The following is a 27,609-nucleotide window of genomic DNA, read 5'->3' on the forward strand; positions in this document are numbered from 1 at the left end:
GGAGTTCAAGTTTATATCAAGTTATATGAGCACATGCCTAGGTAGAGGGAGAGGAAGAAGGAGAGGTAGAGAAGGGAGAAAAGGGGAGAGGGGAGAGAGGGAGAGAGAGGAGAGAAGGAGGTAGAAGGAGAAGGAGGGGGCAACAGGAGAGGAGGGAGCAGGCATACACACACACACACATGTGCACCCACGTGTGCATGCAAGCCTGCTGCTCTCCCACACCTGGTAAGTGTGTCAGAGCCCTCCTGGTGCTTGTCCTTATTCATCAAAGCCACTCCAATCCTCTTTCTAGTCCCTTTGTCAATCACTCCCCTTCTCTGCTACCAGGGAAACTTGACTGAGAGGAAGAGAAAGCTAAAGAAGTATCAAATTCCTCTCTAAGACATCTTCACTAGTCTTCCAGAACATCTCCTCCTTGGGAAGCAGAACTCTGAGGTCCAGAAAGACCTTCCGACCAATCCACTGAGACATTGCTATGGCTCCCTCCTCTTCACTTTCTGGCCTCTTGAGCCAACATCCAACATGATCTTCATGAGAGGTTGCCAGTTACCTTTCTAAAAACGTATTTGACCAGATTTCTTCATGATATTTCAAAATGTAAAAGCAGAAAACAACTTAAACTTTAAACAAATTTAAATTTAAACAATCTAAAAGGGAATTTAAGTAAACGTATGACTTTGTTGCAGAGGTTCTAGGCTTCCTTTTTTACAAAAGGATGGGAGATTTTAAAGCAACTGCTCTGACTAACCCAGAAAAATCTTTCTTTCTTTATCTCCTTTGTATTTAGCCCCAGTATCTGAAAAAATTTTAAACATAGTTTTTTTTCTAGGATTGGTGCCTAAGGGTCATTCCCTTAGGAAAACCCTAACTTTTTTTACACCTTTGTTGAGTGAAGGAGCTGGTGGCAGTTCAAATTTGTGTGTTAACATGTGACTTAGTAGAGTCTGAAGATGGCCACTTGTTAGTAATTTCCCACTGCATTATTTTAAAAAAAAGCAGCAGTTTTGTTCTGGTGAAGAGAGAGGCACTGGAATTCATCCCCATTGTCCACTCCCCACCCAGTGTATTTTACAGAAATTCTTAACAAGTTTAATAGTGTGCTATTATAACATAATTGCAGCATTACACCAGAAGCATTATCAATACTAAGTATTCTCCAATTTAGAATGCATGAATAAAGTCTCTAAAACTCTTAAGAGTATCAATTTTTCTCAGCTAAATAAACTAAGTTCAAAGGGTAAAAGAAATATTTCTTCTTATATTGAAGGTGGCATGTATTTGGGGGTAGTATTTTGATAAGCATTTGTGAGCTCCCTGCTGGTGGATTTTAAAACATAGGCAATCTCATGGTAACTATGAGGAGTGCCAAAGTGTCTGGAGAATTATTATGTATCTGTTATGGTAACACTAGCTCTGTCACTTTCAACATATGGCATCAAAAGTCACCCTGGACGCTGACAACTAGTCAACGCATGGGAAACGAGAAAGAGTGGGTTCTTATAATGGCCTGAATGTCACACATGCCTGTCATAAAGTATCACCTAGATGCAAGAGGAACTAAGAAATGGTAGTTCTGATCTGCAGAGCCACCTCACTGCCACTATTCAGCATGATGAAAAGGCAGTACTGATATTGGGGGATAGCTAAGAGGCTTTGCCACAGTTGTATTTTGGCAGTTATTAGGTTATTGTCTCAACTCCAAAACCAGTCTTTTTTTTTTTTTTTTTTTTTTTGAGACTGAGTCTTGCTCTATCACCCAGGCTGGAGTGTAGTGGCGGGATCTCGGCTCGCTGCAAACTCCACCTCCCAGGTTCAAGCAATTCTCCTGTCTCAGCCTCCTGAGTAGCTGGGATTACAGGCGCCCGCCACCATGTCTGGCTAATTTTTCTATTTTTAGTAGAGATAGGGTTTCACCACGTTGGCCAGGCTGGTCTCGAACTCCTGACCTCAAGTGATCTGCCCACCTCCGCCTCCCAAAGTTCTGGGATTACAAGAGTGAGCCACCGTGCCTGGTCCCAAACCCACTCTTCTATACCCTATTTCATGATGCTAGCAATAGGACACTGAAAACCACAAGTCAGTTTTGTCTGCTGGCTTTGTGTTAGCTTCTGCAAATAGGGGTCTGTAGAGGGGAATTGCAAAGCTGAAGGAGAAAAAGACTTGCTCCTAGGTGTTTGCTGACTGTGGGTTGCCTGTCTGCTTGTAGTTTCTATGAGCGCCACCCCGGCCTTGCCTCTTTACCCTGAAAAGAGCAAGTCCTTCCTATAGAATCGAGTGAGTCCAGTTTACAGTTTTTCCATCACTTGAAAGAACCACTCTCGGCCAGGAGCAGTGGCTCACGCCTGTAATCCCAACACTTTGGGAGGACGAGGCGGACAGATCACGGGGTCAGGAGATGGAGAACATCCTGGCCAACATGGTGAAAGCCCGTCTCTACTAAAATACAAAAAATTAGCTGGGCGTGGTGGCATTCACCTGTAGTTCCAGCTACTCGGGAAGCTGAGGCAGGAGAATCGCTTGCACCCGGGAGGCGGAGGTTGCAGTGAGCCGAGATTGCGCCACTGCACTCCAGCCTGGCGACAGAGCAAAACTCCCTCTCAAAAAAAAAAAAAAAAAAAAAAGTAAGAAAGTAAGAACCAATCTCATCATGCCCTGCTCATAGACAACACCAACAGTCTGTGCCCCTCCTTAGAAGTCTGGGTCCCAGCATCACAGGGACCCTCTTCTAAGCTCAGAGATTTCAGCACCAGCAAGCAGATGACCCTTTTTCAGAAGTATGGATTTTAGCTCCATGGAGCCCCTCCCCCAAGTTTTAATAATTACAACCTCCTCCCTTTTCCTCCTAGCCTAGGCTTCCTAGGCTTCTTGATCTGTTTTTAGATTTCCTAAAATTTACAGTTGAAAATATGGATTAGCCAGGCTCGGTGGCTCACACCTGTAATCCCAGCACTTTGGGAGGCCAAAGCAGGTGGATCACCTGAGGTCAGGAGTTCGAGACCAGCCTGGCCAACGTGGCAAAACTCTGTTTCTACTAAAAATACAAAAATTAGCCAGGTGTGGTGGCACGTGCTTGTAACCCCAGCCACTCAGGAGGCTGAGGCAGGAGAATCACTTGAACCCGGGAGGAGGAGGTTACAGTGAGCCGAGATTGCACCACTGCACTCCAGCCTGGGTGACACAGTGAGACTCTGTCTCAAAAAAAAAGGAAGGAATGAAGGAAGGAAGGAAGGAAGGAAGAAGAAAGAAAGAAAGAAAGAGAAAGAAAAAGAAAGAAAGAAGAAAGGAGGAAAGGAAGAAAGGAAGAAAGGAAATATGGATTCACATACTCAAGTTGTTCCAAGCATAATATTTTTCATTAGCGGAATTATAAATTTTTAACTTTTTACTTTGGGATAATTATACACTCAAAAGAAGTCGAAATAAATAGTTCAGAGACGTTCCATGTACCTATCACACAGCTTCTCCCATTGGTGACATTTTCTGTAATTATAGTGCATTGCCAAAACCAGAACATTAACTGGCACAATGCAACTAACCAGACTGGAAGTCTTAATTATGTTTCACCAGTTTTGGCAGGCACATATTGTTTTTTTGTATGTCTTTGTGATTATATAACATTTCCTCACGTGTATAGATTTAAAAAATTGTTTAATTTTAATTTTTGTGGGCACATAGTAGGTGTATATGTGCATGAGGTTCGTGACATGTTTTGATACTGGCATGTAATGCATAATAATCACATCATGTAAAATGGGATATCCATCACCTCAAGCATTTATCCTTTGTATTATAAACAATTCAGTTATACTCTTATAGTTATTTCAAAATATACAATTACATTGTTACTGACTACAGTCACCCTGTTGTGCTATCAAACACTAGGTCTTCTTCATTCTTTCTATTTTTTGTACGCATTAACCATCCCTAACTCCTGCCCTTCCCCCTACTACATTTCCCAGCCTCTGGTAAGCATCCTTCTACTCTCTCTCTCTCTCACTCTCTTTTATTTTTTTGAGAAGGAGTCTTACTCTGTCACCCAGGCTGGAGTGCAGTGGTGCGATCTCGGCTCACTGAAACCTCCGTCTCCTGGGTTCAAGCGATTCTCCTGCCTCAGCCTCCCAAGTAGCTGGGACTACAGGCATGTGCCACCATGCCTGGCTAATTTTTATATTTTTACTACAGAATGGGGTTTCGCCATGTTGGCTAGGCTGGTCTCCAACGCCTGACCTCAAGTGATTTGCCTGCCTCAGCCTTCCAAAATGCTGGGATTACAGGTGTGAGCCACCACACCCAGCCACCATCCTTCTACTCTCTATCTCCATAAGTTCAATTGTTTTGATTTTTAGATCCCACAAATAAGTGACAACACGTGATGATTGTCTTTCTGTACCTGGCTTATTTCATTTAGCATAATGACCTCCAGTTCCATCCATGTTACAAATGACAGGATCTCACTCTTTCTTATGACTGAATAGTATACCATTGTGTATAATTACCACATTTCTTTATCCATTCATCTGTTGATGGACACTTAGGTTGCTTCCAAATCATGGCTATTGTGAACAGTGCTGCAACAAACATGGCAGTGCAGATATCTCTTTGATATACTGATTTCCTCTCTTTTGGGTATATGCCCAGTAGTGGGATGGCTCGATCATATGGTAGCTCTCATGTGCATAGATTTGTGTGACCACTACCACTACAATGAAGAGACAGAACTGCTCCATTACTACAATGGAAGTTCCTCATGCTGCCCCTTTATTTTTACTTCCTCCCTTCCCTACAACTGATCCTGGCAGCCACTTATATATGCTCTGTCTATATAATTTTGTCATTTTGAGAATGTTATATAAATGGAATCATACAGTATGTGACATTTTGAGACTGGCTTTTTTTAAATTTAAATTTTAATTTTTGAGATCAAGTCTTGCTCTGTTGCCCAGGCTGGAGTACAGTGGCGTGATCTCGGCTCACTGCAACCTCTGCCATCCAGGTTCAAGTGATTCTCGTGCCTCAGCCTCCCGAGTAGCTGGGACTACAGGCAAAGGCCACCACACCCGGCTAATTTTTGTATTTTTAGTAGAGACGGGGTTTTACCACATTGGCCAGGCTGGTCTCAGACTCCTGACCTCAGGTGATCCACCCATCTCGGCCTCCCAAAATGCTGGGATTACAGGCATGAGCCACCGTGCCCAGCTGAAACTGCCCTTTTTATTCAGCACAATGCCCATAAGATCCATCTTGGTTGTTGGATGTAGCAATGATATGTTCCTTTTTTATTGCTGAGTAATATTCCATGGTACGGATGTACCACAGTGTGTTTAATCATTCACCTGTTGAAGGACATTTGGCTTATTTTTAAATTTTGGTTATTACAAAAAAAGCTGCTATGAACATTTGAGTATAGGTTTTTCTGTAGGTATGAGTTTTAGTTTCTCTGGGATAAATGCCCAGGAATGTGATTGCTGTGATTGCTGCACCATATGGTAACTCTATGTTTAACTTTTTTTTTTTAGAGATGGAGTCTCACTCTGTCGCCCAAGTTGGAGTGCAGTGGCGTGATTTCAGCTCACTGCAACCTCCACCTCCCAGGTTCAAATGAGTCTCCTGCCTAAGCCTCCTGAGTAGTTGGACTACAGGCTCGTGCCACCACGCCAGGCTAATTTTTTGTATTTTTAGTAGAGACGGGGTTTCACCATATTAGCCAGGGTGGTCTCGATCTCCTGACGTCGTGATTCGCCTGCCTCAGCATCCCAAAGTGCTGGGATTACAGGCGTGAGCCACCACGCCCAGCCTATGTTTAACTTTTTAAGAAACTGACAGAATGATTTCTAGAGTGGCTCTGCCCTTTATTATTATTACTATTATTTTTATTGATATGGAGTCTTGCTCTGTTACCCAGGCTGGAGTGCAGTGGCATGATCTTGCCTCACTGCAACCTCTGGCTCCCAGGTTCCAGCGATTCTTATGTCTCAGACTCCCGAGTGGCTGAGATTACAGGCGCCCGCCACCAAGCCTGGCTAATTTTTGTACTTTTAGTAGAGACGGGGTTTCACCATGTGGGCCAGGCTGGTCTCAAACTCCTGACCTCAAGTGATCTGCCCACCTCAGCCTCCCAAACTGCTGGGATTATAGGCGTGAGCCACCGCGCCCAGCCTGCCTCTACCATTTTACATCCCTACCAAAAACATAAGAAAGATCCTATTTCTTGACATCTTCGTCAGCATTTGTCGTTATCAGTGTTTTCCTTTTCAGCCACTTGAGTTAAGTGCATAACAGCATTTCGTTGTGATTTTAATTGGCATATCTCTAATGGCTAGTGATATTGTTTGTTTTGAGACTGGGCCTCACTCTGTTGCCCAGGCTGCAGTGCAGTGGTGTGATCATGGCTAACTGTAGTCTCAATCTCCCTGGCTCAAGTGATCCTCCCACCTCAGCCCCCCGAATAGCTGGGACTACAGGTGCATGCCAGCATGCCCAGATAATTTTTTTTTTTTGAGGCAAGGTCTCATCTTGTCACCCAGGATTGAGTGCAGTGGCACAATCTTGGCTCACTGCAGCCTTGACCTTCTGGGCTCAAGCGATCCTCCTACCTTAGCCACCAAGTAGCTGGGACTATGGGTGCATGCCACCATGCCTGACTAATTTTTGTATTTTTTGTAGAGACAGGGTTTCGCCATGTTGCCCAGGCTGGTCTCAAACTCCTGAGCTCAAGCGATCGGCCCGCCTTGGCCTTCCAAAGTGCTAGGAATACAGCCATGAGCCAACACACCCAGCCCCAGAGCTTGTCTTTTTATCATCTTAACAGATGTCTTTCATAGAGCAGAAGTTCTGTGAGCTTTTCATCAATGTATTTATGTTTTTTCTTTCTATGCATTGTGCTTTTGGTGTCGTGTCTATGTTCCCTTCACCTAACTCCAAATCATGGTGATTTTCTTTCTACTGTGTTTTCTTCTTCTTCTTTTTTTTTTTTTAAGACAGAGTCTCACTCTTTTGCCCAGGCTGGAGTGCAGTGGCATGATCTCAGCTCACTGCAACCTCTGCCTTCCAGGCTCAAACGATTTTCCTGCCTCAGCCTCCCCAGTAGTTGGGATTACAGGCGTGCACCACCACACCCGGCTAATTTTTGTATTTTTAGTAGAGTCAGGGTTTCACCATGTTGGCCAGGCTGGTCACAAACTCCTGACCTCAGGTGATCCACCCGTCTTAGCCTCCCAAATTGCTGAGATTACAAGCATGAGCCACCGTGCCCGGCCTCTTCTTTTTTCTTTATCTTTCTTCTTCTTCTTCTTCTTTTTTTTTTAGACAGTGTCTTGCTTTGTTGCCAGGCTGGAGTGCAGTGGCGCAGTCTCGGCTCACTGCAACCTCCGCCTCCCTGGTTCAAGAGATTCTCCTGCCTTAGCCTCCCAAGTAGCTGGGACTACAGGCGTGCATGACCACGCCCAGCTAATTTTTGTATTTTTAGTAGAGACGGGTCGTTTCACCATGTTGGCCAGGATGGTCTCCATCTCTTGACCTCGTGATCCGCCCACCTTGGCCTCCCAAAGTGCTGGGATTACAGGCATGAGCCACCGCACCCGGCCTTTTTTTTTTGAGACTGAGTCTCACTCTGTCGCCCAGGCTGGAGTGCAGTGGCATGATCTCAGCTTACTGCAACCTCTACCTCCCAGTTTCAAGTGATTCTCCTATCTCAGCCTCCTGAGTAGCTGGGATTAGAGGCATGCACCATGATGCTCCACTAATTTTTATATTTTTAGTAGAGACAGTGTTTCACCATTTTGGCCAGGCTGGTCTCAAACTCCTGAACTCAAATGATCGGCTCACCACTGTCTCCCAAAGTGCTGGGATTACAGGTGTGAACCACCATACCCAGCCTCCTGTGTTCTCTTCTAAAAGCTTTATAATTTTACATTTAAATCAAAGATCAAATTTGAGTTAATTTTTGTATAAAGTATGAGGCTTAGGTACAGGTTTATTGTTTATTTCTGCCTATGTATGTGCAAATTTTCCAGCACCATTTGTTAAAAAGAAAATTCCCGTGTTTCTGGGGTCCCATGACCACCCCAGGTTTAGTGATTCACTAGAAGGAGTCACAAGAGTCAATAGAGCAGGTTTTACTCACTGCTAAAGTTTATTAGGGAAAGGAAACAGAGCAAAAACAACAGGAAAAATGCATGCATTAGACAGAGTCCAGAGAGGTCAGGCATAGACTTCCCCATCTGAAGCCACACAGGATGTGCTTTCTCTGTTGCAGTGAACTACAGGAGCATGTGAGGAATAACTCTGCCCAGAGAATCCTGTTCAAATCCCAGGGTCTGCGGCTTTTATGTGTAGAGGAACGGCTCTGTCATGGCAACCTGACAACAGAGACCACACAGACAAAGACTTGACCTGCGGTTTATCTGAATCTTGGCAGAACTCCTTGTGATCTTTTCGGTATACAAGAGGATAAGAGGTCCCTTTTGTTTTGATGTCATCCTTTTTGGTGTGTGAAACAAGGACCACAGGGAGCTGGCACCTTTGGCTACACTTCTTTTCACTCTCCATGTAAGTAATAAACTGTCTGAATCTTAAAAGCGCTCATGGTGTCTTTTTTATTGGCGAAGTCTGTCAGGACTTAGCCTTTTCTCACACTTCACCAAATTACTTTTGCATCTTTGTCAAAAGTCAGTTGGACATATTTGTGTGGGTCAGTTCTTTCTAACAGCTTTACTGAAGTATGACTGGCATACAATAAACTGCACATATTGTAAGTGTACAATCTCACTTTGACCCTCAAAGGGTCTCACTTCGTTACCCAGGCTGGTGTGCAATGGTACAAACACGGCTTACTGCAGCCTCGACCTGCTGGGCTTAAATGATCTTCCCACCTCAGCCTCCCAAGTAGCTGAGACTTACAGGCATTCACACCATGGCTGACTAATATTTTTTAAAAAAAATTAGTACAAACGAGGTCTTACTGTGTTGCCCAGGCTGGTCTCAAACTCCTGAACTCAAGCAATCCTCCCATGTTGGCCTCCCAAAGTGCGAGGATTACAGGCGTGAGCCACCTCGCCTGGCCTAGTTTGTGTTTTTTAAGAATTTACGTTTTGCCTGGGCACAGTGGCTCACGCCTATAATCCCAGCACTTTGGGAGGCCAAGGCGGATGACTCAAGGAGTTCAAGATCAGCCTGGCCAATGTGGTGAAAACCTGTCTCTACCAAAAACACAAAAAATAGCCAGACATGGTGGCACACACCTGTAGTCCCAGCTACCTTGGTGAGGTGGAAGAATCCTTTGAACCCCGGAGACGGAGGTTGCAGTGAGCTGAGATCACGCCATTTGACTCCAACCTGGGCAACAGAGCGAGACCCTATCTCAAAAAAAAAAAAAGGAAGAAAAGAAATCCCCCCCAAAAAAAGAATTTATACGTTTTGATTCATTGATTGATTGAATCATACATCAATTTTTTTCTGACTTCTTTCACTCCGCAGAATTATTTTCAGATTAACCTATGTTAGTTTTTTTTTTTTGTTGCTGGTTTTTTTTTTTGTTTTCTTTTTTGAGACAAGGTCTTGCTACTGCCCAGGCTGGAATGCAGTAGTACCATCTTGGCTCACTGCAACCTCCGCCTTTCTGGGCTCAAGTGATTCTCCTGCCTCAGCCTCCTGAGTAGCTGGGACTACAGGTGTGCACCACCACACTCAGCTAATTTTTGTATTTTTAGTAGAGACGGGGGTTTACCATGTTGGCCAGGATGGTCTCGATCTCTTGACCTCATGATTCGCCCGCCTTGGCCTTCCAAAGTGCTGGGATTACAGGCGTGAGCCACCACACCCGGCCACACCTATGTTATTATATATACCAATAGTCCTTTTCTTTTTTTGCTGAGTAGTATTTTACTGTATGGCTATACCACAATTTGTTTATCCATTTACCTGTTGATGCACATTTGGGCTCTTTCCAGTTTGTAACTATCGCAAATAAAGCTTCTACGACCATTTGTATATAAAACTGAAGTGCAATGGTGCAATCCCCAGGATGGAGCGCAGTGGTGTGATCTCAGCTCACTGCAATCTCCACCTCCTGGGTTCAAGCGATTCTCCCACCTCAGCCTCCTGAGTAGCTGGGACTACAGGTGTGTGCCATCACACCCAACTAATGTTTGTATTTTTAGTAGAGATGGGTTTCAACCATGTGGACCATGAACTCTTGACCTCAAGCAATCCACTTGCCTCCACCTCCCAAAGTGCTGGGATTACAGGTGTAAGCCACCGTGCCCAACCTAAATGGTATTTTAAAATTTCAATTTCAATTGTCAATTACTAATATATAGAAATGAAATTTTAAAAAACATTGACAATGTAGCCTGTAACCTTGCTAAACTCACTTTCAGTTCTAGAACTTTTTTAGATTGTAACTGGTTTTCTGCATATGAGCAATTATCTCCAAGTAAAGAGAGTACTTCTTCCTTTATCATTTGTGAGCTTTTATTGCATTTTGTTGCCTAATTTCTCTGGCCAGACCGTCCAGTACAATGTTTGCTATGGTCTGGATGCATCCCCCAAAATTCATGTGTTGGAAACTTGATCCCTAGTTGCAGCAGTGTTAGGAAGTGGAGACTTTTGGGAGATGTTTAGGTTTTGAGGGCTCTGCCCTCTAAATGGATTAATGCCATTATAAAAAAAGGGCTTGTGGGAGTGGGTTTGCTCTCTTCTGCCACATGAGGACACAGCGTTCCTCTCCTCCAGAGGATGCAGTGTTCAAGGCATCATCTTGGCAGCAGAGAGGTCAGGCTCTAACCTGCTGGTGACTTGATCTTGGACTTCACAGCCTTCAGAATTATCAGTAATTAATTTCTGTTCTTTATAAATTACCAGTCTCAGGTATTCAGTTATAATGGCACAAAACAGACTAAGACAATGCTGAATATAAGAGGTGAGAACAAACATCCCTAACTTGTTACTGATTTTATAAGGAAAGCATTCAGTCTTTCACCATTAAGTTTGTTAGGTATAGGATTTTCATAGATGTGCTTTAATAGGTTGAGGATCTTTACTTCTACTCCTATATTGCTGAGAGTTGTTGACAGCCATAGATATTGGTTTTGTCAAATGATTTTTCTGCGTCTATTGAGATGAGCCCATGGCTTTTCTTTGTTAATTTATTAATATGGTCAATTATATTGATTGATTTTCAAATGTAAACCAACCTTGCATTCCTGATATAAACCACACTTACACATGATGTATTTTTTTAATTTTTGTGGGTACATAGTAGGTGTATGTATTTATGAGGTATATGAGATGTTTTGATATAGTCATGCAATGTGAAATAAGCACACCATGAAGAATGGTGTATCCATCCCCTCAAGCATTTATCCATTGAGTTGCAAACAACTCAATTACACTCTTTAAGTTATTTTAAAATGTACAGTTATTGACTATAGTCACCGTGTTGTGCTATCAAATAGTAGGTCTTAGTCATTCTTTCTACTGTTTTTTTGGACCCATTATATTTTTTATATTCTTATATTGCTAGATTCAGTTTGCTAATATTTTGTTTAGAGTTTTTCGTTTCTATGTTCACGAGGGGATATTGGTTTGTAGTTTTATCTGTCTTGCTTCAGTATCATGGTAGTGCTGTCCTCATAGAATGAGTTAGGAAATATTCCTTCCTTTCAATTTTCTGGAAGAGTTTGGGTAAAATTGATGTTATTTCAAACCTTAAGTTTTTGGTAGTGATAACCAGTGTAAACATCTGGGTCTGGAATTACTAAACTGGAGTTTACTAGTGAGAAGATTTTTAACTGCAAATTCTATTTCTATGATAGGTTTAGGGGTATTCATTTTTGTGTGTTTGTATGTGTGTGTGTGTATGTATCTCTATACATACAGATAGATAGATAGGTAGATAGCTAGATAGAGATATAATCTCCTTTAATGAGCTTTAGTAGTCTGTATCTTTCAAGCAATTAGCCCATCTCATCTAAGTCCTCAAAGTTATTGCTATAAATGTGCTTACAATATTCCCTTATTAACCTTTTAATATTTGTAGAATCTGTGTTAATATTTTTTTTTTGAGATGGAGTCTAGCATTGTTGCCCACGCTGGAGTGCAGTGGTGCAATCTTGGCTCACTACAAGCTCCACCTCCCAGGTTCACGCCATTCTCCTGCCTCAGCCTCCCGAGTAGCTGGGACTACAGGCGCCCGCCACCACGCCTGGCTAATTTTTTGTATTTTTAGTAGAGACGGGGTTTCACCGTGTTGGCCAGGATGGTCTTGATCTCCTGACCTCGTGATCTGCCCGCCTCGGCCTCCCAAAGTGCTGGGATTACAGGCTTGAGCCACTGCGCCCGGCCAGGAACTGCCATACTGTTATCCACAGTAGAGACTGTACCATTTTACATTCCCAGCAATAGTACACAAAGGTTCTAGTTGCTCCATAGCTTCACCAACGCTTTTTTTTTTTTGTATTTCAAATGGGTGTGAGGTGGCACTTTTTTTTTTTTGACAGAGTCTCGCTCTGTCACTGAGGCTAGAGTGCAATGGCACGATCTCAGCTCACTGCTACCTCCACCCAGGTTCAAGTGATTCTCGTGCCTCAGCCTCCTGAGTAGTTGGGACGACAGGCAACTGCCACCACGCCTGGCTAATTTTTGTATTTTTTGTCAAGACGGTGTTTCACCATGTTGGCCAGGATGGTCTTGAATTCTTGGCCTCACGTTATCTGCCTGCCTCAGCATCCCAACGTGCTGGGATTACAGGCATGAGCCACTGTGCCTGACTGGCACTTTTGTTTTTGAAAGATATTTGTACTGCGTATGGCAGCTTTTTCTTCTTTCTTTCAACTCTTTAAAGATCTTTTTCCGCTGCTTTTGTGGTTGTATTATTTCCCACAAGAAATCTCCCATCATCCTTGTCTTTGTTCCTTTGTGCATGTCTTTTTTTCTCTGGCTGCTTTTTAACTTTTTCTCCTTATCACTGATTATGAGCAATTTGATTATGACCTGCCTTGGTAGTGTTCTGTTCATGTTTCTTGTGCTGGGAGTTCATTGATCTGCTGTGATATGTAGGTTTATAGCTTTCATCAAATTTTGAAAACATGGGCAAATATTTCTTCAACTGTTGTTTTGTTTCCTCTCCCTTTTCTCCTCTCCTCTGGGGATTACAATTACACATATATTAAGCTGCTTGAAGTGGTTCAATAGCTCACTGAATCTCTTTTCATTTTTTAATAATTATTTTATTATTCTCTCTTTCATTGGATAGTTTCTATTGACATGTTTTCAAGTTCATTTATCTTTCCTTCTGAAATGTCTGATCTATTGTTAATCCTATCAGTGTGTTTTATCTCAGATACTATAATTTTCATATCTAAGTTTCATTTTCATCTTTTTAATATATTACATGATTCTACATAACTTTTTTACCATTTAAAATACAATTATAATAAATCTTTAAATATCCTGGTCTACTGATGCTAACATATATGTTAGTTCTGGGTCCATTTTAATTAATTGATTTTTAAAATTACTTGAACATAGTTTTATCCTTTTCAGTCTTTCTTTTAAGATCTGTTAGGTTGGAGCACAGCAGTGTTTTTTTCGAGGGCTAATTATTTCCCACTACAAGGGAAGACCCTTCTGAATAATCTATCAATTTACCATTAATTATGAGGTTTTCCAGTCTGCCTATTTGGGACAGACAGTATTTCAGGTTCTGTGTATATGTTGGGTACTGTTCCTTTTTTTTTTTTTTTTTTTGAGATGGAGTCTTGCTCTGTCACCCAGGCAGGAGTGCAATGGTGCAATGTCGCCTCACTGCAAGTTCCGCCTCCTGGGTTCACACCATTCTCCTGCCTCAGCCTCCCGATTAGCTGGGACTACAGGTGCCCGCCACCATGCCCAGCTAATTTTTTGTATTTTTAGTAGAGATGGTGTTTCACCGTGTTAGCCAGGATGGTCTCGATCTCCTGACCTTGTGATCCGCCTGCCTCAGCCTCCCAAAGTGCTGAGATTACAGGCGTGAGCCACCACGCCCGGCGGGGTACTGTTCCTTTTAGTCCTCTTGTATAGTCCTTTCCTTGGCTTCTGGTAGTTTCCTCACATGTACACACCTATCAGTACTTGAAGGTGACCCACCAAAGCTCTCTAGAGTTCTCCGTCTGTGTACTTCTCTCCTTTCTGGTATTCTTCCCTGCAGTCTAGCTGCTTTGAGCTCCCCGAACTCTCAGTCCTGTCTCTTCAACTCAGGGAGTCCTCCTGGCTCTACCTCCCCCTCCCTGTGCCACAGCCAGGAGACTCTCTTCAGTCAGTAATCTGGACAATCCTAGAGCTCACCTCACTTATTTCTCTTCTCTCAGGGAATCACTGCTCTTCTTGTCTGCTGTCCAGCGTATTGGAAACCATTTCATATATTTGATCCAATATTCAGTCATTTCAAATGTGAGGGTAAATTCAGTCTCTATTATTTCATACTGGCTAGAAGTGGAAGTACCAACTAATGGTTTCTAAATATAAATTTAAATGAATTAAAATTAAATAAAAATTAAAATTCAGTTCATCAGTTGTACTAGCTGTATTTCAAGCACTCAAACGCTGCATGTAGCTATTGTATTGGACAGCACAGTCTTACCTGTGCTGGGTAAAAAGTTATCTTTTTACCCTTTAAGCTACTTAGTTAACAACTATAAACCTAGTTAATAATTATTTATATTAAATTGTCTTTGATCAAATAGCTCATGTGATTTCTTTCTTCTGATTAGACCCTGCTTGATACATTTATTCAGGTAGTTCCATTATCAAGGAAGTATGGTGACAGGCCTTAGAATCTTAATGACATGGGTTCAGTTGTCACTTACTAGCTGTACAAGCAAATTACTTCATCTAGCTAATTCTTAGAATATTACCAGGAAAAATGAGGAGAATGTTACCAGGAAAAATGAGGATAATATTACCTGCTTCCCAGAGTTTGTTGTGAGGATATATGAAAACATCTGACACATAGTAGATGCTCAATATATAGTATTTCCTTTTATTAATTTCTTCATCATCATCCTCCGAGCACTTAGATCTATCCATCTCAGCAACAGCTTCCAAGAGTATTTCTTCCCATCGTCCTGTCAAAACCACAAGGTGCTTTGTCCCTTTTCCTTGGGACTGTTTTTCCGCAAAGGTTTATCTTGAAAAGCAATCACGGGTACTGCAGCACACTGGCTGGAGAAAAGGACTTTGGATGCATGACTCTCCCACTCCCAAAAACAGCCCCACAACCCGCTGCCCCGCACCACTTTGGCCCAGCTCAGGTGAGATGTATACCTGCCAGAGCGCAATGACGGGTGTTTGGCTCTTGTTTCTGCTTTGAGTTCTTTTCAAGGGGCCAGGACTCTAGCGGCATAGTTGTGCAGGGAACTACGCACCAAAAGCAAGTGAACAAGTCTGAATAGTATGGATCGATTGCTTACCAGAGCCAGGCACCACCAAAAGAAATGTGCACACTTTATCCCATGTAATCCTTCCTCTGGGCCTAAAAGAGCAGCTGGTGTGACTGCAGACACCCACCTCACGTCATGGAGAGCTGAGTGTATGCCGATGGGGGCTCTTGAGACCCCAGGTGTGCCTGGGAGGAGAGGAGGAAGAAGATGAAGGCCCGTGCTCCCCAGCCTCCTGGAAAGGCTGCCACTCTGCAAGTGCACAGCCACCAGAAGACCCCAACGACGGGGCCCTCAGGTCGCAGCAGAACCTGGTCCGCATGAAGGAGGCGCTGAGGGCCACCATCATGGACGTCACCATGGTCCTGCCCAGCGAGCTAGAGAAGAGGAGCATGCTCAATGGGAGCCATGCAATAACGGACCTACTAGTTGAACTTTGCCTTCAGAACCACCTGAATCCATCCCACCACGCCCTTGAAATTTGGTCTTCAGAAACCCAACAACCTTTGAGTTTTAAGCCAAATACTTTGATTGGGACCCTGAATGTGCATACTGTGTTTCTGAAAGAAAAAGTTCCTGAAGAAAAAATTAAGCCTGGTCCCTCTAAGGTGCCTGAGAAATCTGTGTGTTTGGTCGTGAATTGCGGACACAAAAAGCTGTTGTGCGTGTGAGCCCTGAGGTTCCTCTCCAGAATATTCTCCCAGCCATTTGTGCAAAGTGTGAGGTCAGCCCAGAGCACATGGTTCTCCTCAGGGACAACATTGCCAGGGAGGAGCTGGAGCTGTCGAAGTCCCTGAATGAGCTTGACATAAAGGAGCTCTACTCGTGAGACAACAGAAGAGAAACCTTTAGAAAATCATCACTTGGCAATGATGAGACAGATAAAGAGAAGAAAAAATTTCTGGGATTTTTCACAGTTAATAAAAGAAGCAATAGTAAGGCTGAGCAGCTCGTGCTGTTGGGTGCAGACAGCGGTGAGAGCACCTCCAGGCTGCCCCCGGGAAGGGGTTTGAATGGCTGTTTAACGACACCCAACTCTCCATCCGTGCACTGACATTCCATTACACTGGGTCCATCCCTCTTGCTGGGCAGCATCTCAGGGGTGTCTGTGAAGTCAGAGATGAAGAAACGCTGAGCCCCTCCCCCTCCAGGTTCAGGGCCACCTGTGCAAGACAAGGCATTAGAAAGGGCTGGACATAGTGCCTCATGCCTGTAATCCCAGCACTTTGGGATGCTGAGGCAGGAGAATCACCTGAGGTCAGGAGTTCGAGACCAACCATGGCCAACATGGTGAAAACTCATCTCTACTAAAAATACAAAATTAGCCAGGCATGGTGGTGCAGGCCTGTAGTCCCAGCCACTCAGGAGGCTGAGGCAGGAGAATCACTTGAACCTAAGAGGCAGAGGTTGCAGTGAGCCAAGATCATGTCACTGAACTCCAGCCTGGGCAACAAGAGCAAGACTCTGTCTCAAAAAAAAAAAATATATATATATATATATATAAAATGTGTGTATATATACGTGTATATATATATGTGTGTGTGTATATATATACGTATATATGTGTGTGTATATATGTATATATATGTGTGTATATATACGTATATATGTGTGTGTATATATATATGTATATATACATATATACACATATATATAGGTATATATATGTGTATATATATATTTTCTAATGTGACTGATTTATTTTGAGTACTTCATGATATGTTAGCTGCATTTTCATAAAAAGAAATTTAGGCACAAATGGTACCTTTTTCTTGTACGGGTCTATGATAAGATTATGCAAATGGAAAACACGAAGCTGTTTCTTCTGATTAGAAAAAGCAATCATGGCAGAACAAAGCTAGAGGACTAATACTTCCTGATTTCAAAACTTACTACATAGCTACAGTAAAAACTGTGGTACTGCAAAAGACAGACATATTGACCAATGGAATAGAATAGAGAGCCCAGAAAGAAACTGTCACATATATAGTCAAATGATTTTTGACAAGGGTGCCAAGAACTATTCAATGGGGAGAGGACAGTCTTTTCAACAAATGATGCTAAGAAAACCGTATATCCATCTACACGTTAAAAGAATGAAGTTGGACCCTTACCTAACACCATATACAAAGATTAACTAAAAATGAATTAAATACATAAATAGAAGCCCTAAAACTACAAAATTCTTAAAAGAAAACATAGGGCAAAACTTCATGACATTGGATTTGGCAATGATTTATTGGATATGACACCAAAGGCACAGGCAACAACAAAAAAAATGAACACATTGGACTTCATGAATATTTTAAAAATTTTGTACATTGAAGGATAGTATCAGCTAGGTACAATGGCATGTGTCTCTGATACCACCTACTTGGGACTAAAGCAAGAGGATCGGTCCAGGAGTTTGAGGCCAGCCTGGGCAACATAAGGCAACCCTGTCTCTAAAACACAATAATAATTTAAAAAATAGTATCAGGCTGTGTGTTGTGGCTCATGCCTGTCATCCTAGCACTTTGGGAGGCTGAGGCAGAAGGATCACTGGAGCTCAGGTGATGTTTGTTTGTTTGTTTGTTGTGAGACAGAGTCTCACTCTGTCGCCCAGGCTGGAGTGCAGTGGCGTGATCTTGGCTCACTGCAAGCTCTGCCTCCTGGGTTTATGCCATTCTCCTGCCTCAGCCTCCCGAGCAGCTGGGACCACAGGCACCCGCCACCACACCCAGCTACATTTTTTGTATTTTTAGTAGAGACGGGTTTTCACCATGTTAGCCAGGATGGTCTCGATCTCCTGACCTCGTGATCCGCCTGCCTCAGCCTCCCAAAGTGCTGGGATTACAGGCATGAGCCACCGCACCCCGCTGAGCTCAGGAGTTTGAGACCAGCCTGGGCAACATAGTGAGACCTCATCTCTACAAAAAAAAAAATTAAAAATTAACTGGGTGTGGTGGTTCACCCATGTAGCCCCAGGTACTTGGGAGGCTGAGATGGGAGGATCACTTCAGCCTGGGAGGCTAAGGCTGCTGTGACCCATGATCATGCCACTGCACTCTCACCTGGGCAACAAAGTGAGACCCTGTCTCAAAAAAAGAAGAGGAAGAGGAAGAAGAAGAAGGAGGAGGAGGAGGAGGAGAAGGAGAGAAGAGAAGAAGAGGAAAAAGAAGAAGAAGGAGGAGGAGGAAGAAGAAGAAGAAAGAAAGAATATCAGCAAAGTAAAAAGCTAACTTACAGAATGGGAGAAAATATTTGCAAATCATATATCTGATAAGAGATTCATATCCAGAATACATGTGGAGAACTCCTAAAACTCAAGCACAACAAAAACAAAACAAACAAGCCAATTCAAAAATGGGCAAAGGACTTGAATAGACATTTCTCCAAAGATATACAAATGGCCAAAAAGCACAAGGAAAGATGCTCAACATTACTAATCATTAGAGAAATACAAGTCAAAAACACAATGAGATACCACTTCACATCCATTAGGATGGCTACTATAAAAAAAAACAGAAAATAGAAGTGTTTGTGAGGATGTGGAGAAATTTGAACCACTGTGCACTATTGGTGGGAATGTAAAATCATACAGCTGCTATGGAACACAGTATGATGGTTCCTCAAAAAATTAAAAACAAAAATACTTTATGAGGCCAGGCATGGTGGCTCACGCCTGTAATCCCAACACTTTGGGAGGCCAAGGTGGGTGGATCACCTGATGTCAGGGATTTGAGACCAGCCTGGCCAACATGGTGAAACCCTGTCTCTACTAAAAATACAAAAGTTAGCTGGGTGTGGTGGCGTGCACCTGTAGTCCCAGCTACTCAGGAGGCCGAGGCAGGAGAATAGCTTGATCCCAGGAAGTGGAGGTTGCAGTGAGCTGAGATAATGCCACTGCACTCCAACCTGGGCAACAGAGCAAGACTCCATCTCAAAAATAAAAGGGAAGAAGGAGGAAGGAGAAGGAAGGGGGAGGGGGAGAAGGGGGAGAAGAGAAGAAGGAGGAAAAGGAGAAGGAGGAGGAGAAGAAGAAGAAGGAGAAGGAGAAGGAGGAGGAGGAGAAAGAAGAAAGAAGAAGAAGAAGAAAAGAAGAAAAGAAGAAGAAGAAGAGAAGAAGAAGAAGAAGACATAATATTATATGATCTGAAGAAAAAGAAATAATACTATATGATCCAGCACTTCCACTTCTGGGTATATACTCAAAAGAACTGAAAGCAATGCAGGCTGGGCGTGGTGGCTCACACCTGTAATCCTAGCATGTTGGGAGGCTGAGGAGGGTGGATCGCTTGAGCCCCAGGGTTCAAGAACAGCCTGGGCAACATAGTGGGACCCCATCTCTACAAAAAGAAATACAAAAATTAGTGGGGCATGGTGGCACATGCCTGTAGTTCCCAGCTATTTAGGAGGCTGAGGTGGGAGGGTCGCTTGAGCCCGGGAAGTTGAGGCTGCAGTGAGCTGCGATCATGCCACTGCATTCCAGCCTATGTGACGGAGGGGGACCTTGTCTCAAAACAGAAAAGAAAGCAATTCAATTATTTTCTCTAAGAGTCTCAAAAAGAGATTTGTATGCCCGTGTTCATAGCATCATTATTCATAATAGCTAAAATATGGAAGCAACCCAAGATGAATGGATAGCAAAATGTGGTATATACATACAATCGAATATTATTAAACTTTAAAAAGAAGGAAATTCTGATATATGCTACAGCATGGATTAACCTTGAGGATATTATGCTAAGTGAAATAAACCAGTCACAAAAAGACTATATGATTCCACTTGTGTAAGATGCATAGAGTAGTCAAAATAATAGAGAAAGTAGAATGGTGGTTCCCATGGGCCAGAGGAAAGGGGCAATGGGGAGTTAATGTTTAATGGTTTAAATGTTGCAGATACCAGGATAAATTCACTTTTGTCAAACCCAAACGAATTGGAGCCAGGAAAGCAGGAAGGAGGAGAGTTCATGCCTGCATGTATGAGATAAAGACTGTGTCTCAAGGACCTTCTAAAATAACCCCACAAGATATTCCTTTTATAGGACTGCAGCAATTCAGATAAGATGGTCTGGAAAGAACACTTGGCTAGCACAGCATCTCCATCAATGAACTGATGCCAACTCTGATTTTGAACCTCCTGAACAAATGAACTTCGTTTCCAACAGCTTATGTAAAATTATTTTCTCCAATAAAGCTTCCACTTCCCCTCCCTTTATTTTATTTTATTTTTTTTTGAGATGGAGTCTCTCTGTCGCCCAGGCTGGGGTGCAGTGGCGCGATCTCGGCTCACTGCAAGCTCCGCCTCCCAGGTTCACGCCGTTCTCCTGCCTCAGCCTCCCGAGCAGCTGGGACTACAGGCGCCCGCCACCGGGCCTGGCTAATTTTTTTGTATTTTTAGTAGAGACGGGGTTTCACCGTGGTCTCGATCTCCTGACCTCGTGATCCTCCTGCCTCGGCCTCCCAAAGTGCTGGGATTACAGGCGTGAGCCACTGCGCCCGGCCTTTTTTTTTTTTTTTTTTTTTTTTTGAGATGGAGCCTCTCTGTCACCCAGGCTGGAATGCAGTGGCGCGATCTCCTCTCACTGCAAGCTCCGCCTCCCAGGTTCACGCCATTCTCCTGCCTCAGCCTCCCGACAGCTGGGACTACAGGCGCCCGCCACCACACTCAGCTAATTTTTTTTTTTTTTTTTGTATTTTTATTAGAGACGGGGTTTCACCGTGTTAGCCAGGATGGTCTCCATTTCCTGACCTCGTGATCCGCCCGCCTCGGCCTCCCAAAGTGCTGGGATTACAGGTATGAGCCACCATGCCTGGTCCCCCTTCCCCTCCCTTCTTCAGATGCATCTGTAGCTTGCCATAGCTGTGCACCCCAGATTATAATCCTGTTTGCTTACTACTAAATAAATGCCTCAAATTAGGATATTTTTTTCCTGGTACCTTTTATTTTTTATTTATTTTTATTTTTTGAGACGGAGTTTTGCTCTTGTTACCCAGGCTGGAGTGCAATGGCGAGATCTCGGCTCTTCAACCTCCACCTCCCGGGTTCAAGCGATTCTCCTGCCTCAGCCTCCCGAGTAGCTGGAACTACAGGCGCCCACCACCATGCCCAGCTAATTTTTCTGTATTTTAGTAGAGACAGGGTTTCATCATGTTGGCCAGGATGGTCTCAATCTCCTGACCTCGTGATCAGCCCGCCTCTGCCTTCCAAACTGCTGGGATTACAGGCGCAAGCCACCACACCTGGCCTCCTGGTATCTTTCTTTAAGGTTGATAATGGGTGGTCAGATGCGGTGGCTCACGCCTGTAATCCCTGCACTTTTCGAGGCTGAGGTGGGTGAATCACCTGATGTCAGGAATTCGAGACCAGCCTGGCCAGCATGGTGAAACCCCGTCTCTACTAAAAATACAAAAATTAGCTAGGCATGGTGGCAGGCACTTGTAATCCCAGCTACTCAGGAGGCTGAAGCAGGAGAACTGCTTGAACCCCAGAAGCGGAGGTTGCGGTGAGCAGAGATCATGCCACTGCACTCCAACCTGGGCAACGAGAGTGAAACTCTGTCTCAATAAATAAATAAATAAATAAATAAATAAATAAATAAATAAAGTTGATAATGGATATAAAATTCCAGTTTTACAAGATGAAAAGAATTCTAGAGATGGAGGGTGGTGATGGTTGCACATTATAAATGTAGCGAATACCATTGAACTACACACTTAAAATAGTTAAGGTGGTAAATTTTGTTATATGTATTTTACTACAATTTTTAAAAATGGAAAAAAGTAATTATAGTTCGTTGTTCACAAATTATGATGGCTTAGAATGTTGCCTTTCCCAGAAAACCAGAGGAAGTAATATATTTTAGGTACCAACGTGGGATCAATAAAGGAGATATTAGTCCTGGAGGCAAACTTCTGATTGCCCCAGCATAGCTGACAGTGACTTCTGCATGGAACCAAGCTGAAGGATGTTAAAACTGACTTATTTTTGGTGCGATGAGACCATTATCAGCTCTAACACCTAATATGGGCAACTTTTTATTATCTGAGTATAAATTATCCTCATCATCATTTAAATGCCCCCTGCATCATATATGGCACCTGAAACAACAGATATGTTTGTGTACCCAGTCAGGCACATATTTTTATCAATGGTTCTCAACTAGAGACAATTTTGCCTTCTAGAGGACATTTGACAATACCTGGAGACAATTTCAGTTGTCACAATTTGGGGAGGGGGTTGTCACATGTCGTGGGTGGAGGCCAGGGATGCTACTGCTAAACATCACTACAAGGCATAGGACAGCTTCACACAACAAAGAGTTATCAGGCCTTAAATGTCAGTAGTGCTGAGGTTGAGAATCACTGGCCTAATCTGAGCTCAAAGGGAAATGTAAATCTGCTCTGCAGCCCCAGAACATAATACCATGCTTTCCAGGGCTCAATACTATTGACTTTTGGATTTCACATGCTATTGCTTCCACTTTTTTTTGGATGGAAACTTGAAGGTTGACTATGTGGTATAAATATACTTAAATGTAACCCAGAGCAGCAGAGTTTTTTTTAAGGTTTCCACTTTGTTTTCTGCTAACTTGATAAATCAATGATTGTACACAAAATATTTTACACTGATGCTTTCTGAACTGCATTCTGCAGAATGCAGTTGCAATGGACTGAGTGTTCATGTCCTCTAAAAATTCATATGCTGATATTCTAACTCCCAGGGTGATGGTATTAGGAGGTGAAACTTTGGGAGGTGATTAGATCATGCAGGCAGAGCCCTCTTGAATGGGATTGGTGCCCTCATAAAAGAGGCCTCAGGAAGCTAGCTCACCCCTTCTACCATGTGAGGACACAGTGACAAGTTGCCATCTGTGAACCAGGAAGCAAGCCCTCACCAGACACCAATCTGCTATTGCCTTGGTCGTGGACTTGCCAGCTTCCAGAACTGTGAAATATAAAATTCTGTTGTTTATAGGCCACCTAGTCGCAAGTATTTTGTTACAGCCACCCTGACACACTGACAGAGGTATTTCATGGGTCTCATTAGAAAATGGATGAAAAAAGAGCTGAGAAGTCAAAGTTTTTACCCCCACTCTATGTTAGTCAGAATTGCTCTGTTTTCATATTTTACATGTGGCTATTCTCTGTAAAATTTGTTTGAAAAGAAGTTCAACTGCTAAGAAGGAAAAACATATTTGAACAGCCCTGCTTTATATAATAGGTAAGTGATTGAACATGTGAATATAAATTTAACTTTTTATTTCTCTGTGCACTGGGAACACGTAGGGAAATCATTTGAAAGAATATTGCTGCATTCTTTGTAAAATCAATACCTGTGGATTTTCATGAGTCTGAAATAATTAAGAGTGTGTAGGATGAACAGCCTTTAAGGGTAGTGTTGGGGAGGGGGTGGGGCGGATCTGGGGAAGGACATGGTATTATTTCGCTGACTGTTTTATGTCTTAGCAACAAGACATAACTTCAGTACAGCATCAGAGTCCCTCAGGATTACAAATTACTTGAGGGCAGAAACTCTTTTCTGTAGCTCCTTCTTTTCTGTAGCTCCTTCAGCTCCCTGTCACGATTCTTTAAATATTTCATGTGCAAATGAGTCAATAAATGGTAGGAAGGCAGATAGAGCAGGAAAATTCTTTTCCTTCCTATTATCTCTTGTCCCCTACTCTTTAAACTCACTGGGCTCGGCTCTAGACAATCAGGTCAAGTTTATCTTTGGCACCCTTTGCTTTAGCAGGCATTCTTTTTCCCAAGTGCCCAGTGTATCCTCCTACCCAGGGTTATTTCACTCTCAAATCCCAGAAACGGCTATCTTCCCATACAGTATCTCATGCCTCAGACCTTTCCTAACCCTCTAGGACAGGCTCTAGGACCTCTAGGCTTCCTTGTTATGAGTTCTACTTCTTGCTCTCTATAACAATTTTACAGAGTTAGCATCAGGCCACTTAGAGGATGAAGATTACAGAGAAGAGAGCCTTCAAACTCTTGTCTCTGCATGCAACTAGAATAGAACACTGCCCACCATCGCTCATTGTATCTAAGCACTTAACCCCACCCATGTTGAACAACACTTACCTACCTCCCGAGACTTTTCCTCGAAGGACGGTTTTGTGTGATCCCAGGGTCATTTGATTTTTAAAGGCAGGTAAACTACAAAAACATAGGGCATCCCTTTCTTGGGTTATCATATCTCCCACCCCTCATGGCTCAAAGTTACTGTCCTTCAAATCGATATATTGAGAAAAGCATGAGCCACTGCCAGAGCAGTCATTTCTCTCCCAGTGTGTGGTTATCCTGGCCTACTTTGGCTCACAGGAGTGAAGGAAACAAGCTGCTTGTTTAAATTATGGAGAATTAGGCTGGGCGCGGTGGCTCACACCTGTAATCTCAGCACTTTGGGAGGCCGAGGCAGGTGGATCACGTGACGTCAGGAGATTGGGACCAGACTGGCCAATGGGGTAAAACCCTGTCTCTACTAAAAATACAAAAATTAGTCGGGTGGTAGCAAATGCCTGTAATCCCAGCTACTTAGGAGACCGAGGTAGGAGAATCACTTGAACCCGGGAGGTGGAGGTTGCAGTGAGCCGAGATCGTGCCATTGCACTCCAGCCTGGGCAACAAGAGCAAAACTGCATCTCAAAAAAAAATATATGGAGAATCAGTACTAAGGAGTTACTCCTTTAGTTTTTCAAACAAATGGTCATCATGTGCCTGCTATATACTAGACCTATTAACCCACTGTGGTAGATTCTGATATAATTAACTTCTTAATGTATCATTTTGTTTTCTGTTTACTCCTTCAGCAAAATTCTTTAGGGAAACTTATGTAACTGGTTTAGTAACAAAAGCAAACAACACTCAAACATACTTAAAACTCATGTAGCTTTTAAACCACCTTCTACAAATATTTTCAGTTTTAAGGCAAAAACAACTTGAGTACCAGGTATGACTACAAAATAAAGTGATTATTATCTTTTAACAACAAACATAATAAGGTGTACCCACTCAAAGATATAATCTCCCCTTTAATGTAGCCACCATGAGAGTCCATGCCTTTGTTCTATTGGTGTGGCAACAACTGCTTGTCTTTTGGGACTAAAATTAGACATTACTTCCTTCTTTCAGGAAGCTGGCCCTCACTCCTAAAGCTGGGTTTGATGCCCCTCTTCTGGGCTCCTGTGCTTGCATCAGTCAAAACACTTGTCATATGGATTATCTCTCTCCTTCACCTGGCTGAGTGCTCCCTGAAGATAGGGAGGATGTCTTGTGTGGTTTTTGTACCCCTGGGGCCAAGCAGGTACAGGAGTAGTTGCTCAGTAAATGTTTGTTAGTTGATTGAAAAATATCACTGCATCACATTTTTGGACCATTTTCAACAACAGCAAATTTTCATTCTTTTAATGGAGAATGATTTTTGGAAAACAGGTGTTATTCAGAAACAAGTTGGGCACATAAGGTATTCATCTAGCTTATTTAAAAATGAGTTATGATCATAATATATTGACCACTTTTCTTCTCTGATTCATAGACTGGCTCTGAGAAGCCAGTCTCCAAAGAAGGAATTACAAAAGGTTCTGAACAATAGTAGCTTCCCAGGGCAACATCTTTGTTTTTTTTTGTTGCTGTTTTTTTTTTTTTTTGGTTTTGTTTTGTTTTGCTGTGTTTGAGACGGAGTCTCGCTCTGTCGCCCAGGCTGGAGTGCAGTGGCGCGATCTCGGCTCACTGCAAGCTCTGCCTCCCGGGTTCACACCATTCTCCTCCCTCAGCCTCCAGAGTAGCTAATTTTTTGTATTTTTAGTAGAGATGGGGCTTCACCGTGTTAGCCAGGATGGTCTCAATCTCCTGACCTCATGATCCGCCCGCCTCTGCCTCCCAAAATGCTGGGATTACAGGCGTGAGCCACCGCACCCGGTCAGGGCAACATCTTTGAAGGACTACATTCATTTACATGTTTAAGTTACAACATGTGTTTGGAGAATAGTCAAATAAACAAATATTTGCCATGATAATTATTGAATACATACTCTAGGCAGCAGAGCATACCTTTAGAGGTTAAGAGCATTACTCTGGAGCTGGACTGCTTGGGTTCAAGTCCTGGCTGTGCAATTTATTTAGCTGTATAGCCTTGGACAAGTTACTCAACCAGTGGGTACCTCTGTTTCCTCATTTGTAAAATGTAGATTAAACAGTATTTCCCTCCTAAGATCGTTGTGAGATTAATTGAGTTAATCATGTAATATACTTAGAAATAGGGCCTGGTATATAGAAAGTGTTCAGTACAGGTTATTATGGTTATCATCATTACATTTATCATTATTACTATGTTTGAGGCACTGTGTTAGTAATACTAAAGATTTAAAAAAGGGGCTGGGTGCCGTCACACATGCCTTAATCTCAACACTTTGGCAGGTGGAGACAGGCAGATTGCTTGAGCTCAGGAGTTCAAGACCAGCCTGAGCAACATAGCAAAACCCCTGTCTCTAAAAAAAATGCAAAAATTAGTCAGGCATGGTGGCAAACCTGTAATCCCAACTACTTGGGAGGCTGAGGCAGGAGAATTGCTTGAGCCCAAGAGGCAGAGGCTGCAGTGAGCCTTGATTACGCAACTACACTCCATCCTGGCGACTCTTGTCTCAAAAAAAAAAAAAAAAAAGATCCTTCCCTCAGTAAGTTCACAGTCTTATGAAAAATATACACATATGATTTATCTTATAATACAACTTGATGGGTGCCCTTAGAAAAGTCAACTGTCATTGTGGGGAGGGATCTAGTAGTGGTAACATCTCAGCGGAGTTTTATAAGCACTGAATGCCCTCCACTCAATTCAAAACATTGTGTCCCGGGAATATGAATGTCAGTACAACCAGACACCTGATATTCATGATAGTGATAGCAGCAGAAAGACCTGACTAAAAAATTTTTGTTTTTTCTGAGATGGAGTCTCTCTCTGTTGCCAGGCTGGACTACAGTGGCATGATCTGGGCTCACTGCAACCTGTGCTTCCCCGGTTCAAGCAATTCTCCTGCCTCAGCCTCCCAAGTAGCTGGGACTACAGGTGCCCGCCACCACGCCCAGCTAATTTTTGTGTTTGTAGTAGAGACGGGTTTCACAATGTTGGCCAGGATGGTCTCGATCTCTTGACCTCGTGATCTGCCTGCCTTGGTCTCCTAAAGTGCTGGGATTACAGGTGTGAACC

The 27,609-nt window shown here is 43.0% G+C and overlaps 1 pseudogene; it reads left to right on the forward strand.

Moving 5' to 3' along the window:
- Window positions 1-16,629, forward strand: part of LOC100595037 — a 35,003-nt pseudogene extending 18,374 nt beyond the window's left edge.
- Window positions 16,630-27,609: the final 10,980 nt, after the last annotated feature.

This window comes from Nomascus leucogenys, chromosome X (genome assembly GCF_006542625.1).
Source record: "Nomascus leucogenys isolate Asia chromosome X, Asia_NLE_v1, whole genome shotgun sequence".
In the NCBI taxonomy this organism is placed as follows: Eukaryota; Metazoa; Chordata; class Mammalia; order Primates; family Hylobatidae; genus Nomascus; species Nomascus leucogenys.